This window comes from Colletes latitarsis, chromosome 3 (genome assembly GCF_051014445.1).
Source record: "Colletes latitarsis isolate SP2378_abdomen chromosome 3, iyColLati1, whole genome shotgun sequence".
NCBI classification, from domain to species: Eukaryota; Metazoa; Arthropoda; class Insecta; order Hymenoptera; family Colletidae; genus Colletes; species Colletes latitarsis.
In genome coordinates this window covers 38,284,872-38,298,446 of record NC_135136.1, presented here as the reverse complement: position 1 = coordinate 38,298,446, position 13,575 = coordinate 38,284,872, and the positions used below count along the sequence as shown (strand labels likewise).

The 13,575-nt window shown below is 41.1% G+C and overlaps 1 protein-coding gene across 1 annotated transcript in view; it reads left to right on the top strand.

Annotated features, from left to right (window-relative positions):
* The window catches only part of LOC143340460 (uncharacterized), a 641,167-nt gene that overhangs the window by 569,442 nt on the left and 58,150 nt on the right, over nt 1–13,575 (top strand). The gene's annotated exons all lie outside the window — the stretch shown is intronic.

The window sequence follows — 13,575 nt, the reverse complement described above, 5'->3', positions numbered from 1 at the left end:
CAAGAGGTTCTGGTGACTCTTTGAGTGTAGAAAGCACGAGGAAGACTGTCGCGCGAGTTTTGTCACGTACCCTCTGGGTTTTTGAGAGGAATCCGCGACTGCATCGCCTCGTATTTTGCACAGACGGCGTAGACCTCGAAGCAAGTCGGATGTAAAATGCACGCGTGTATCCACAGTCTTCAGTTTCTGAAATTAACCCCTCCGGCGCGACGCTATTTTCAGTCGCGTCGAAGAATATATCGCGAACGAATAAGTAGAATTTAAATTCTATTTAACTTTCGACTTCGACTTTGCTCCCGCGACAGAGTTTACCAATTTTGAATATTTCCTGGATGTGACTGGTCGGGTCCATTAGTTGTTCCTTGGCGGGAAGTCGAACGTGTCGATCCCCCGGTCGTTCATCAGTCGTTTCGAAGACCCTGGACCAGAATCGCCTGGCGAACTTCCACGGGAACGTTTCTTTATTTCGCCTTCGGAGCGGATCCGGAGCGATCCTCCCGAAGTTTTGAAACTGCCACGAGCGGCGAAACTTATGACTGCCACCGGCAGACATTTGGGAATTAATGAGATATTCGAAAGTTCAAGTTCCGCGTAAAACCGACGGCCGACCGTCCATCGTGGAAACTTGTGCTCGCGAAACATCATCCCGGACCGAATGGGCGCCTTGTGCATCTGTGAAACTCGTGCTTTGGTTCCTCGAAAGGAGAAGTTTTACAACCCAAGATACATCAACAGACTCTCACCTAATTAAAAACGTTAGAGACACGACTGAAGACCAATTTTAATCGTTTCTATTTGGAGCAAGAAAGAAACGTTAAAAATTAAAAAACCCGGGGAATGTTCGACGATGCGACCAAAAACTTTGCAAAATGTATCGATTGTTCGTTTACGATAAATCACTGCCAGGAGGAAATACTGGCCGTTGGAATAATTTGTTCGGGACACCATTTTTCATGGAAGTTTACACGCAACCGTGTGGATTTACAGTCAGCTGTGTGGTCTATCCTTTTTATCTCAATTTTTGTTTTGTTTTCCCCGCGGCATTGTTACGTTTTTACAAGTTAGTCCTGGCGAACGTTTGGATTAAAATTATTTATGCTCGGATAAATATGCTGGGAAGGACGAACATTGTCGCGTCACCGTATTCGCGCTATTATACAGACGTTTCAAATTTTGCTGGCACAGTTCCTTCCTTCGATTAAAACTTCATAAGCCTTTTCATATTTATATTCGTACACTTTTCTATCCCGAAAATGCCAGTATTAAAATATAATTGGAAGCCAGTAACGAAAGTATCGTGTTACGATTCACGCAGCCAGACTGAAAGAGTACATGAAAATCCAATAAATTTATGGTAACGCGTGCATTCGAATGGACTAGTCGACTGAACGACGTCGAGTATCGAGGTGCCAGGGAATTCAAATCGATAGGACCAGTTCGAAACCCAGAGTCGCAATCTGTCGTAAGTTTCCTTCCCGTTCGACGAGTACAAATTCCATGGAATTTCTGGACTTAGAGAACGACGTAGGCGCGGAAAGCTCGCGACAAGATTCGCGTGGCAAAGAAAAGCCAAGAAGAACAGGTGCCACTGCGAGGTGATGTTTGCTTTCGCGATGTTTTACACGTTTGGACCAGATTTTACAGCGTGCTTCTTCTCTTCTCTTTACGTTCTAAAATATCCGCCGGTTTACTTGAAGCAAACGTTTACTTTCGGAGTATACAATAAGCGAACAGTGGCGGTAAAAATTATTGACGCTTTAAATAGACGGAAAAGGCGCCGCGGTCTGTTGTTCCACTCCTTAAATGAAAATACAAACCGAGATTTCCAAAGTTTCTCCAAGCTGGAACATTAATTTGTGGTTTTACCCGCTGGAGATACTTTAAATTACGCAACTTCAAGTTTTCCCAATCCCCGTTCAACGTTTTATTGCTTTTCTTTCCCGGATCTTCCGCGAAGAAAAGTGGCCTCGGTATTCGTATCATGGTAATTGACGATTTCGTGCACCTCTCGTCCCTAAAATTTTTCAAATCCTCGTTCGACGTTGCGTTATTCCTCTTCCCGACTGTTTGCGTTAAAAATAAGCCCTGACTTATTTTTCCCCCCTCTTTGAACTTAACTTTAACTTTCAGCGTCTTTCGTTACACGTTCCCGGCGCCTTTGAATATTTTCTTGGCAGTTTTTCACCCCCTCCCCGGCAGCTGGCAATTATTCCATCGGATCCACCGTCTCGAACAATTCAATTAATTTAACGAAAGAGATTCGCGGTACATCCGCGAACAAAATCAATACCGTTGTCTTTTGCTCGTCGCATTAGCAAACAACGATTCTTCCACTTTAGGCACGGTGGCACTTAAAGTCTTTGCAAGCCCGTTCGCCCGGAACGAGTGACGAGAAGTCGTTATGAAACGTAGTCACAATATTGGTCGAGGGCTGGGAAATACAGGGTGCGCCAGTAATTATGATACAACCGAAGAAGGGTTGTTTCCACCCCAAAATAAATCAGAAATATAGAATTTGTCAAGTTCAAATAACGAACTCAAATATTTGTAGTACTCCAGTAATACTTCCATTCGACTGCTATAAAGAACGTTCGATATCTCGCGTATGGCCTTCTTTGCTAGCTTCCGAACACCATCTTGTAGAGGTCTATGAATTATTTTGCTCCCTCTTCCACCTATTTCCATCCATAAAATTTATTGTTACACGACGTAAACGCTAAAGGTACGCCGGAGTCACGAGAGAAGTCGTTTCGTAAAGCACAGTTTTAAGACTCGGTCCTAAAACAGCGGCAAAGTAGCCATAACCAGCGAAATCACAACTAGACTTTGCACCGTTGCTAAACAGTACGAAATTATAAACTCAACAGGAATCTGCTAATTTCATTATTAATTTTCCCATCGAACACTGGTCGTTTTTACAATGAATTCCAATGTCCCCCCTCCCGGGAGATTATTTTGTAACGCGACGGCAACAACGAGCTTTTCGTTTAATTCCTACGTTGAACAAAGCCAGAAACACCGTTGCACGCGCGGACGTTGAGCACGAAAGCGAAAAATGCTCGACACGAATGGTACCTAGGAACGCAAAAATACAAACACGTATTACAAATGCATATTAAATTCATAATTCATCGCCGGTCGCTTCGGGTCGGTTTTTAAAGTCAACGTTTTTAATAAATTCGAACGTATCGCAATTAAACTCCTTTGCCAAGTGACTGCAAAGCAGTTGAATTTTATTGCAACAATTCAATTTTCATCGCGTAAAACAAATTCGACGCGCTTGTGAAAGAATGTCGGTACGAAATGTTGCAATTAATTTCTTTAGAAATGCTGTACGTTCAATTGTTAAACATCGTCACACGCGAGTAAATAAAATTGTCAGCCAGGTATTCGTGACTAAATTAGAAGGTTTATTATTTTGTTGAAGCTTACACTAACCAATCGATCAATTTAATTTTTCTAGCATACGTCCAGATATCTAATTTTACTGAATATTACATTTTATTAATGCAGTAAGGTTCCGTGATCATCCCCCGATTCCCCATGCATCCTGTGTCGTTTGAATCCCCCACTGTTACACATTTTCCGTCGTCTGGAAGTGAGTTGTTTAATGAACAGTCGGTTCCTTCAGCTTTGTTAAAATAAATCGTCGCTGAAGTGGTTAATTTGGTACTCGGTGAACGTCGGGAACACATCGTCCGCGATCGACTGCAATCTTGTTTGCAGATTGCGCGCCACACGGTCGCGCTAAACGAGCCATTTATTCGTCGCCGATAACGAATGGGCAATTTAGTTTGAATTGCGGCTGGGATCGCGTAAGATGCGCGCGGCTTATTGTACGCATCCATAATACGCGCAGTTTCCACAAAACGTTGAGAAACTCGAACTTAAGCGAACCGGTTTCCGTATAAATCTACCCTCCCCTTTGCTGTAACGAAATCCAACTTCTCGCTGTCGTGATATCGTACTTGTTACTATAGCCAGTTTCATCCCACCCCCACGATCGAACCTGATTCGCTCTTTTTGCTTCCACCCCCTCCCTCTCTGCGTGCTCCTATCGTCCCGTTTCACCGACCTACTTTCATCTTCGTCGATGGAACTTCGATCGTTTGTGTTGGAACTTCGATCGCTTAATTAGTCCATAAATTAACATTGAATTACACGACCGTGCCCATTGTGTTTCTCTCATTGGCCACGTTTCCTCGCGATGACTTCCGTCCCCCTTCGAGAATCGATGACGCCGCGATGTTTTCAAGTGATGCGAGCCAAGTTATGGTCAGACGATCCCTGGGTCTCCTCGGTTATCGATCAAATAGCACGGCGGTTTTGTATCGATTTAATAAATATTTCTGACGCGAGTTTATGCCATCGTGCACGCGAATTTTCGACCGCCGACGAGGGAAGAGTTTTTGGAAACAATGGAAACGGACCGTGTCCAGCAAAATGATAGATTTTCGCGACAATAAACACTCTGTCTTTTTTACTTTCGCGTCTCTGTTATCGAATATAACAGAGAAGTATTGCTATCGGTCAAAATTTAACTCGCGCGCGAGTATTTTTTTTTTTTTTTTTGTTTTGCATTTTGTCGATGTTTCGAGGCACGCCGAGTCTGGAAATGCAAACAAAAGTGGTCGCAGAATTCTAGAACGGACGTGCGTGTCCAGGAGCGTTCGGTGACAAGCGATACAAGCAATATAGTAATTCTACGCGAAAAAGTGAACGAAAATATATAATACACGATGGGGGGATGTTTAGAGACAATAGAACGGACCGTGTCCGGCGAAATGATAGATTTTTCTGGGCAATAAACACTCCAGCTTTCTCCGATTGTTATATGTAACTACAAATTTTAGAATTTCTCGATCCTTATTTCGAGGATAGAAAATAATTAGGACATTGGTTAAGCACAAGTTGAAAATCTGTCTGACTATTATTTCTACTTGAGATTCACTGGAATATTTAAATAGGATCAACGTAGCTGATAATTGATTCTTAACGAAATTATTGGAAAATATTTTAGTATATTCGTAAATTACCTAATCTTTCTTTTATCATGCAAAGTGGACCGTCGCATAATTACGCCAGAACGGCGCTGAACACTTGGATAACCGTACGCACCGATCGAGGCGTGAAATAAGCCCAGTTTATATTGAGAGAAAAAAAGAAATGAAGTGGATCGTATTAACGATGAGTATCGCTCATAAAATTTTTCATCGCGTCCGTAGAGCGCATAAATATGACCGTAACTTTTCTAATCTCAAGGATGAAAACCATAGACGCGTATGTACCGCGCTGGAAAATGTCATCTACTTTTGCCAGAATTCATTTAACGCGGACCATCGTTCGATGGAGTCCTATATCGTGAATAACTATAAAATATTTCGGACGGGGGTTACAAAGGATACGAATTTGAATTATATTAAGTGAGATTTTATGGGGGGTGGAAGTGTCAGGAGAGAGTTTATATATTCCGTAAATATGTACCGTAATTAACACAGAGATTACAATACCGTTTTGGTAGATATTGTATTGTTTTACAATGAATGTGCGAATAAATATTGTCAACGTTTATTCGATGTTTACAATAAATTTATTCAATAGGTAAAAATTACACGGTAAATATCGAAACGACAGTTTTATTTAGGTTGCGGGTAAAATCGAAATAGAAATATTTGACGTTAAAACACGATACTATAAAGCCATGGAAATTCGTATCAAAGCAGTTCTGTCTTTTCTGATGTTCCTTGTTTGTGTTCTCCGTTGTAGTTATTCTTTTGTATTATTTGCACAATTATGGTTACTCGGAAGAGAGACTGGCACAACGACGTTTCGAATATTATTTTATTAAAGACGTTTTAAAAAGGAATAATACATTTATAATACACTTTACGATATACATTTCCTGTTCCATGTTCTTCGTTGCTTTCCAGGTAAAATCTTTCGCATTTGTAAAGGTACTCTTTATTGCTTTACTTCCGCCATTCCCTTGTTCTTCGCTTTTAGTACGTTTTCATGAGACAAGTTTTTATAAAAATAACGATAAGCAAGACACGGAGAAATAGTAATAATACCTGTAAATATTCCCATTTCAAGCATTATATTTATTCGCGCAAACAAAATTTATTTTTAGTAGGCTTAACCGATCAACCCCAATTTTTTCCTCAGTCTTTACACGTTTTATTCCATACTGGGTTTTTCACCAGCCACATAACCATTCAATATTTTGTCCAGAGGTTTTTAGCTTTCAATACTCCATTCATCCGGTTGATGCATACTCTCCACTAACCTCTCACAATAATCGAGGCTGATTTCATGCCATTTTTCCCGGACCCTGTTATCGATGGACGTCGATGTGATATCCAAAATGCATAATCTTCCTCGGCAAACCCATAAATTTTCATACGCGATCGAGGTCTGTTCCCACCGTAATTCATGCTCGAAAATACACCCAAATTTCAAGCGTCTCCCGGACGACGATAAACAAAATTTGTCCGTCTCGGTGTACACAACTAAAATGATTTGGCTGGACCCAAGGGAATCGTGTGTTTCGTCTCCGGGGTGGGATCCTACGTTGCTTAAGGCGGAGGGTGGAGGGTGGAGGGATGAAAATCGAACCAGAGCGAATTGTATCTCGAAACACTTGGGGGAACGCGGGGGTGGGTGGACATCGTGGCGAAACGAGAAGTTTAGCGGGCAAAATCTCCTGGGTGTATCGCGGAAACGCCAAAATCTGCCGGCGGGCAACGACGCGGTATCGCCATGCGAACCTGGCCAGAATTGGCGCGGTCCCATCGGACATAAATTTCAATCAACGGCAGCGACGACGCTACGCCGTCGACGGCGGGATCGAAGGGAAGTCCGAAATACAATCGCGTCCGCGTCGAAGGCGTCGCTCGCGTACTTCGGGACCCTGGATATTTATTGCCACCTGATCGAAGGTACGTTGATTGGTTCTCGTTCGGGGCTCTCCCGTCTCCGCGCGTTACACGCCGCACGGAAACGTAAATTCCGTGGCCGGGTGGTACCGTTGATTGGTTCCGGCCGAGTCGAAATTTGCATTAAACAAAACCGCCGGACCGGGTATCGTTCGCGACGCCGCGCCGTTATCGCTAATCGATGAACGTGATTTAAAGTCGGTTATTGATTATCCGCCGTTTGACTGGTTAATCAAGCCTCCACCGTTCTCTCGAGACTTCTTCTTCCGGTTTCCCGTGCCCCGACTTCTTCGATCCCCTCGATCTCTCCTGGAATATTATACGTTTTCGGGACTCTCTGACTCTGGAATATTATAAAATATTATTTCTGTCCTCCGCAAATTCATATTTTTACTAATAGGATTTATACTGTTACACGAGAATCCCCCTTTAACGATGCTTTGTAGAGAGTTGTCTCAACCTCTGAATACAATAATTCGTATTTCTTATATTTTTGCATATTACATTCATTCCGTAGCTTTTCGAGAATTAAAATTTCCTCGGTCTAGTAATTTCTATTAATCGTACCAGAGAGTTTAATGTAATTTGGCAGTAGAATTAGTGTTTGCTTAGCTTCTTCTTGAGGTTCTCCGAGCCACAGGGTTAGAATTGAATTGTTACAACTCAACGCGTGAATAGTTTTCTACCCCTCGGATGCATCAAGGGTCCAGGGTTCGAAATTAATAGCTTTCTCTCTTCGTTTCCGAGTCATCGAAGAAACGGGTTAGGACAGACCCTCCAAACCGTATTTGGCAATAAAGAATTTGCTCCCGGGTCACTCTTATAGAAACAGTCTACGGATCAGCTCCCCCGGGGATCGTAACCCTTGGCAGGGCGGAAGATTCATATTTACAATAAGGGTGACCCTAACTATAACTGTAGATAGTCCATTTAGTACCCTCGTGGAATGTTGAGAAATTTTTTAAACGACGCTGTTTGAGAAAAATATTTAGAAACTAAAACCTTCTACTCTAGACAAGTCAACATTTCGTTACATAATAAAATGGAGCCGTACAGATTTCGAAATTTCGCGGAATAATCTATTCGTTTTGTCGGTGATCGGGAGCGGAAGGGAAATTTCAATTAAAATATCCGTACGTATTGAAAAGAAACCGATTTTTCGTACAATAATCGACCATGCTCGTGCCAATTGGATATCGAAGGGAACGGTTGATATAACCGGGCAGGATTGTTTCTGCGTGTAAAAATAAGTCGAAAAAGAGGAATAACATTTTTTCGATCGGAGCTTCGTTTTCGAGATAATTGAATTTAAAAAGCTGGCCGAACGCGTGCGATTGAATACGATTTGCCTGGCACGCCTGACCATTCGTCGATATTTCTACTTAAACCGATGATCGGATCATACTCCACTGAAATTCAGTACTTTTCAAATTTCCTCCGGGGTTCAATGTTTTATCCCTGGTTTCTAAGCATGTCAACATATTTTTCTTCAATTATTTCGCAATTTTTCTAAATTAATATTGTAATCTTTGTATCAAGCAAGATATCTTTCAATAAATTAGAAACAATTATCGAGAATATCCAGAATACAACTTGGCGGTTTCTGTATTGGTTTGTTATTAATATCGAAGACGTTCAGAGGGCGATGATTTTTTCCCCCCGTTGCAATTATATTTCTATCCATCTTTGTCATTTACATTTCAGACGGAAATATGGTTTTAACCTATATAGAACCGGCTCTGACGTTTCACGACAACCGAGAGATTCGACGACGAGATTGTTCGACCTATTTCGAATCCTCGTCGTTGGGCTAAATCAATTTCCCACTTTTATATTTTTAATCAATCTCCGATGATTCTATCGGTGCTCGCGCCTCTTCGTTTACCAACGTCGCACGAGGTTTCCCAACGTATCCGATTTCTCTCGCCGATGAAAATTGTTCTCCCGTTCGAAGCGTACTCGCCGAGAAAATCTTCCAGCAGCCACTTAAAATTAGAATTCGCTGAATAAACGTGCAACTTGTCCGTAAAAAATCTAGTAGAAATCGTTGCCAATTAACGCTACACAAGGTTGGAGACAGAGTTTAAAATTTTGACCATTCTTGCTCGTAGTATTCCACTTTTTTACTTAAATGACTTTCAAACTCAAATACATCCTGCTCTGTTTTAACGTACAAATTCTTCCGTGTTGTGGAATGTTGTTTCTAAAACAAGGTCTCTTAAGTCTCTCCACGAATGAATTGGCTAACTTGTATACCTTAGGACAAAACTCAGTTTATCTTTCATTTGCTCCCCTAGCTCCCTTTCCTCGCGATCTTTCGAGCCCTTAGGGTACCAAACTACAGAAATACAAGTGCAATTGTTTCCCTCTGAATACTGTAGTCGACACAGATATTTTACAATGGCGGCCAAGAGAGACTAACCATCATCGATGTACTTTTATTTTAAAAAAACCCCAAGTTTTTCGTATATCTGATCACCTGAAGCCTCTAAAATCACTTTGATCCGAGAGTGTAGGCAGCTCGAAAACACGATAGACTATCCCTTGTCTACTTTTACGACGAAGCATCTCTCAGATCGCGCCTAGCTGACCGATACGAGGCAGAACGACGCCTGTCGCACCCTCGTCGAACGAAAATTGCTTCATTAAGCTTTCCTTAGCGCTCGTTCTCGAGACGTTTTGTTTACCGATCGCTACGTCCAGGCCATTCAGGGCTGGTAACAAACGTTACGGGGGAGTGACATTCCCTGACAATCGAACGTTTTCCCCGTTCGAGAGGCGATTCGCGTCCGGGGGTGTAGCACAGTTACGGCGTCGGAATATTGCCTTCGGCTCTCTGAATTAACTTCGCGCTGGGAAAAGTAATAATGCCAGGCGCACTTTACATAAACTCGATAACCGACGGACACGGCGAACTGCAAAGAGACCGGGGACTGAGAACACGCCGCGGGACCCAGATTGATTCCAGAAACGTTGCATTGTGCTCTCGTTATTGCACGGCTGCCGAGTGCATGTTCGACTGCATCCGACTGTAACCGACTGGCCATGATTGCTTGGAATTTTCAAACGGAAATCGAAGGTGCTTAGCAACCTTTAACCAACGATCTCTTTATACAAAGCGTTCGAAGAAATTGAGCACCCCCATTCTACGATTTCAAACTTCGTTTTCGAGATACCACTAGTTAACACTTTAAAGTTAAAATAAGTGTTTATACAAACTTTAAGTAGTTTACCATTGTCAAAAATCAAAGTTTGGTCCTGGGAATGAACGCGTTGAAGGTCCAAGTCAACTCTGAAGAATCATAGTCTATAATAAAGAGTTTATTTAAGGACTACGAGTTACCTGAAATCTCCTAATAATTGTTTCTTACAAATCGTTCTGGAAAAATTATTTTCAGTTGCAGGGGTCAATTACAATCATTTTTGGTGAATAGACATACCCCCAAAATCCTACGCACTTTCCAGAAAAAAATTCAATAAGTGGACAAATTTTATGTCGAAATTAAAAAATTTCAAATCGTTCTAAAAAAATTATTTTTAGCTAGGGGGTTCAATTATAGTCAGTTTTGGTGAATAGACATACCCCCGAAATCCTAACCAGTTTCGAGAAAAAAATTCATTACCGAAAATATACTTTCTGGCCAGAAATGTCTGCCCAAATTTTCATACGAATCTTTAGAACGTCATAACTCCTGAACGGATTGGACGATTTTAACGTTTAAAAAAGCAAACTACGCGTATTTTGATGGAGAATATATACAAATTGTAAAAATATTCGAAAAGTTGGTCCTTGACCCCGCAAAATGAGAAAAACCCCATAAAAATGGTCCAATTTTCAAACAGCCATAACTCTTACAATTGTGAATATATTTCAATGAAACTTTTTTCTGAAATAGAGCTCATGGGTACCTACAAAAAAGTATTAGACAACTTTTCTGTAGGGCGTCAAACAAAATTACTAAAAATGGAAAACGAATTTTTAAGGAAAATCGACAAGGGGTGGTAGGTGCCTAAATTTTTCGATGAAAAGAAAATTTTTAAATCGTTCTAAAAAAAATATTTTCAATTGCAGGGATCAATTACAATCATTTATGGTGAATAGACATATGCATGAATTCCTACGCACTTTCGAGAAAAAATTTCGAGTAGGTGTGAAATTTTTCGACAAAATTAAAAAATTTCAAATCGTTCTAAAAAAATTATTTTTGGCTACAGGGGTAAAATATAGTCATTTTTGGTGAATGGACATATCCCCGAATTCCTACGCACTTTCGAGAAAAAAATTCCTTACCGAAAATACAATGTCTGACCACACGTTGATTTTTCCCCTGAAATTTCACACGTATGTTTAAAAAATCATAACTCCTGAACGGATTGGACGATTTTAACGTTTAAAAAAGCAAACTACGCGTATTTTGATGGAGAATATGTACAAATTCCAAGAATATTCAAAAAGTTGTTCCTTAACCCCGTAAAGTGAGAAAACTCTATAATAAAGAACCATGCTCTATAATAAAAATTTTATTTAAGGTCTCCAACAATCCTAAACTCTCCTAATAATTGTGAAATCAGAAACGAACATACGATAGAATAGATGTTAAAAATGTGACTTTAAGTGATCGCTAATGGCTGATGAAATAGAATGCTTCCACCCAATCTCTCGCGCTGACAAATCGTGAAAATTTTCTGGCGAAAATTCTGGCGATTAACAGCGTCGTTTTCCGAATCGCGTAGCGTTCCTCGTAACATCCGCTCGCGGTCCCGAAACTTCCTAGAGGAGGAACGCCCCGAGGACGTTCGCAATTAGGAAATTCAGGCGGCCCGGACGCATCCGGCCGCGAAAGAAAAGAAGAGAACCGCGTGTCTCGTTAAGGGTAACGTCGACGAGGGCCGGAAGTTTGATTAGTCGACGGCCCGTGCAAGCAGAATATTAGCGAACTTAGCCCGGGAACTTGTTCATTAATGGATCGGGAGTTGGACGCCTTGGTAAATCCACGTTGTAATCTGACGGGCCGGATCGGGGCCGGCAATTGAAACTGCCAGCAACACCGGCCGAACAGTTCCAAGCAGTCGCGGTTTTGGAGGGTCTGTCTGCAACTAATATACGCGCGCGTAATTAGTTGTGTCGCGTTCGATGCCGCGTGGCTGATTTGTTGCGACTGGCCATGGTAATTTTATTGGCCATCCGTAGCTGTTCGATCGTCCCAGAACGTCCGTTTCTGAGTTATTGGCGGTTTAAACGTTTCGACTTGGTGTTGCACGCCCTGTCTCGCGTATCTTCGAAACTTGTTAGTTGACGGGGACCTCTCGAATATTCTTGGTTAAGTTTCTAAAAGTTTAAATTTGTGTCGCTTGGAGAGAACAGAGCTTGGAGAGACGAGTGCTGTGCAAAACGGTTCAAGACGGTTTGTTCGTGGGAGCAAAGGGTCGAAATTGAGTTTTCCAAGTACTGTTAAATACCTAGTTCGTTGAGGAATCGATAGATGATCGTTTAAATCGTAAGTTATATTAGAGAAGATAAAGCGATCAAGCATTTAATTCTGTACGTTTGACAAAGTTTTGGTAAAATTGTGGTGCAAAAATATTAATTTATAACGAAGTTACAGCCGACGAGAAGCCTTTATTCCAAAGGCGCTTTGCATCGACCGCATGCATTTTGGTACGAGGTTGTACGAAATAAAAAAATTCGGGGAAATTTCATTAATGTGTATATTAGTTTATCTAGTCCTTAATGCTTTCCCCGCCGCAAAAAATTAGATTCAGGGCAAAATCGCGGCCGCTTAAAGAGAAATAACGTTTTTCGTCCAAAAAACGCTCGTGTTTCGGCCATAAAATAAAAATTGCCTGCAGAAAAACAGATTTTCACTTCTGGGAACTTTTTTGTTTGTCAAAATTTGAGAAGCTTTTAATATTTATAATACTAACCTAAATTCAACAGGCATGGTATGGTAATACTTGTCCTGAATAATAGAATTAATTCGGAAAGAGCGATCACGGGATGACAGATTTAAATATTTTTCAGCAAAAAACGTATTAAACTTTTGGTAGCTACTGTCATCCCATTATCAATCAGATATTTTTGAGGTAATATAACTAAATAATTCCAGTAACGCGATGAAATTTGAAACGAGGTCCTCCATTTATTTTTAATCGAAATATATAAATGAGAGTTTAGAATTATTTCTGAAACGTTCAAACTTTAATGAGGCCGTCGTAATGTATTCTGAAACTACAACAAAGCCAGCTTAACAAAGAACAGGGAATTGTACTTACATTGAAATGCTTCGTTTCGCCAGTGCAACGATACAAGTGCTCCAACGATTATATTTACGGGGGAAAAGTACATGCAATTTCTACCACATGGATTATAAATTAATAAAATATACATGTTTATAGGACTCTATTATTTTTATTCTGAATATGACCTAATGTAAGTATCCTGTTCGCGATCGATAATTAATCGTTATTTACGTACTACATCGAGAGACATTTCTGTCAAACGGTTCGTCTACGGTCTGCAACATGGTGGTAAAGTGCACAATAGCCCCCGAGCTAAAATGCGTTTGACATACCTGTTTTAGGAGTACATCGGTTAGAAACCCACTTGTCTCTCGATGTACCATGTACGATAGCTGTCTCT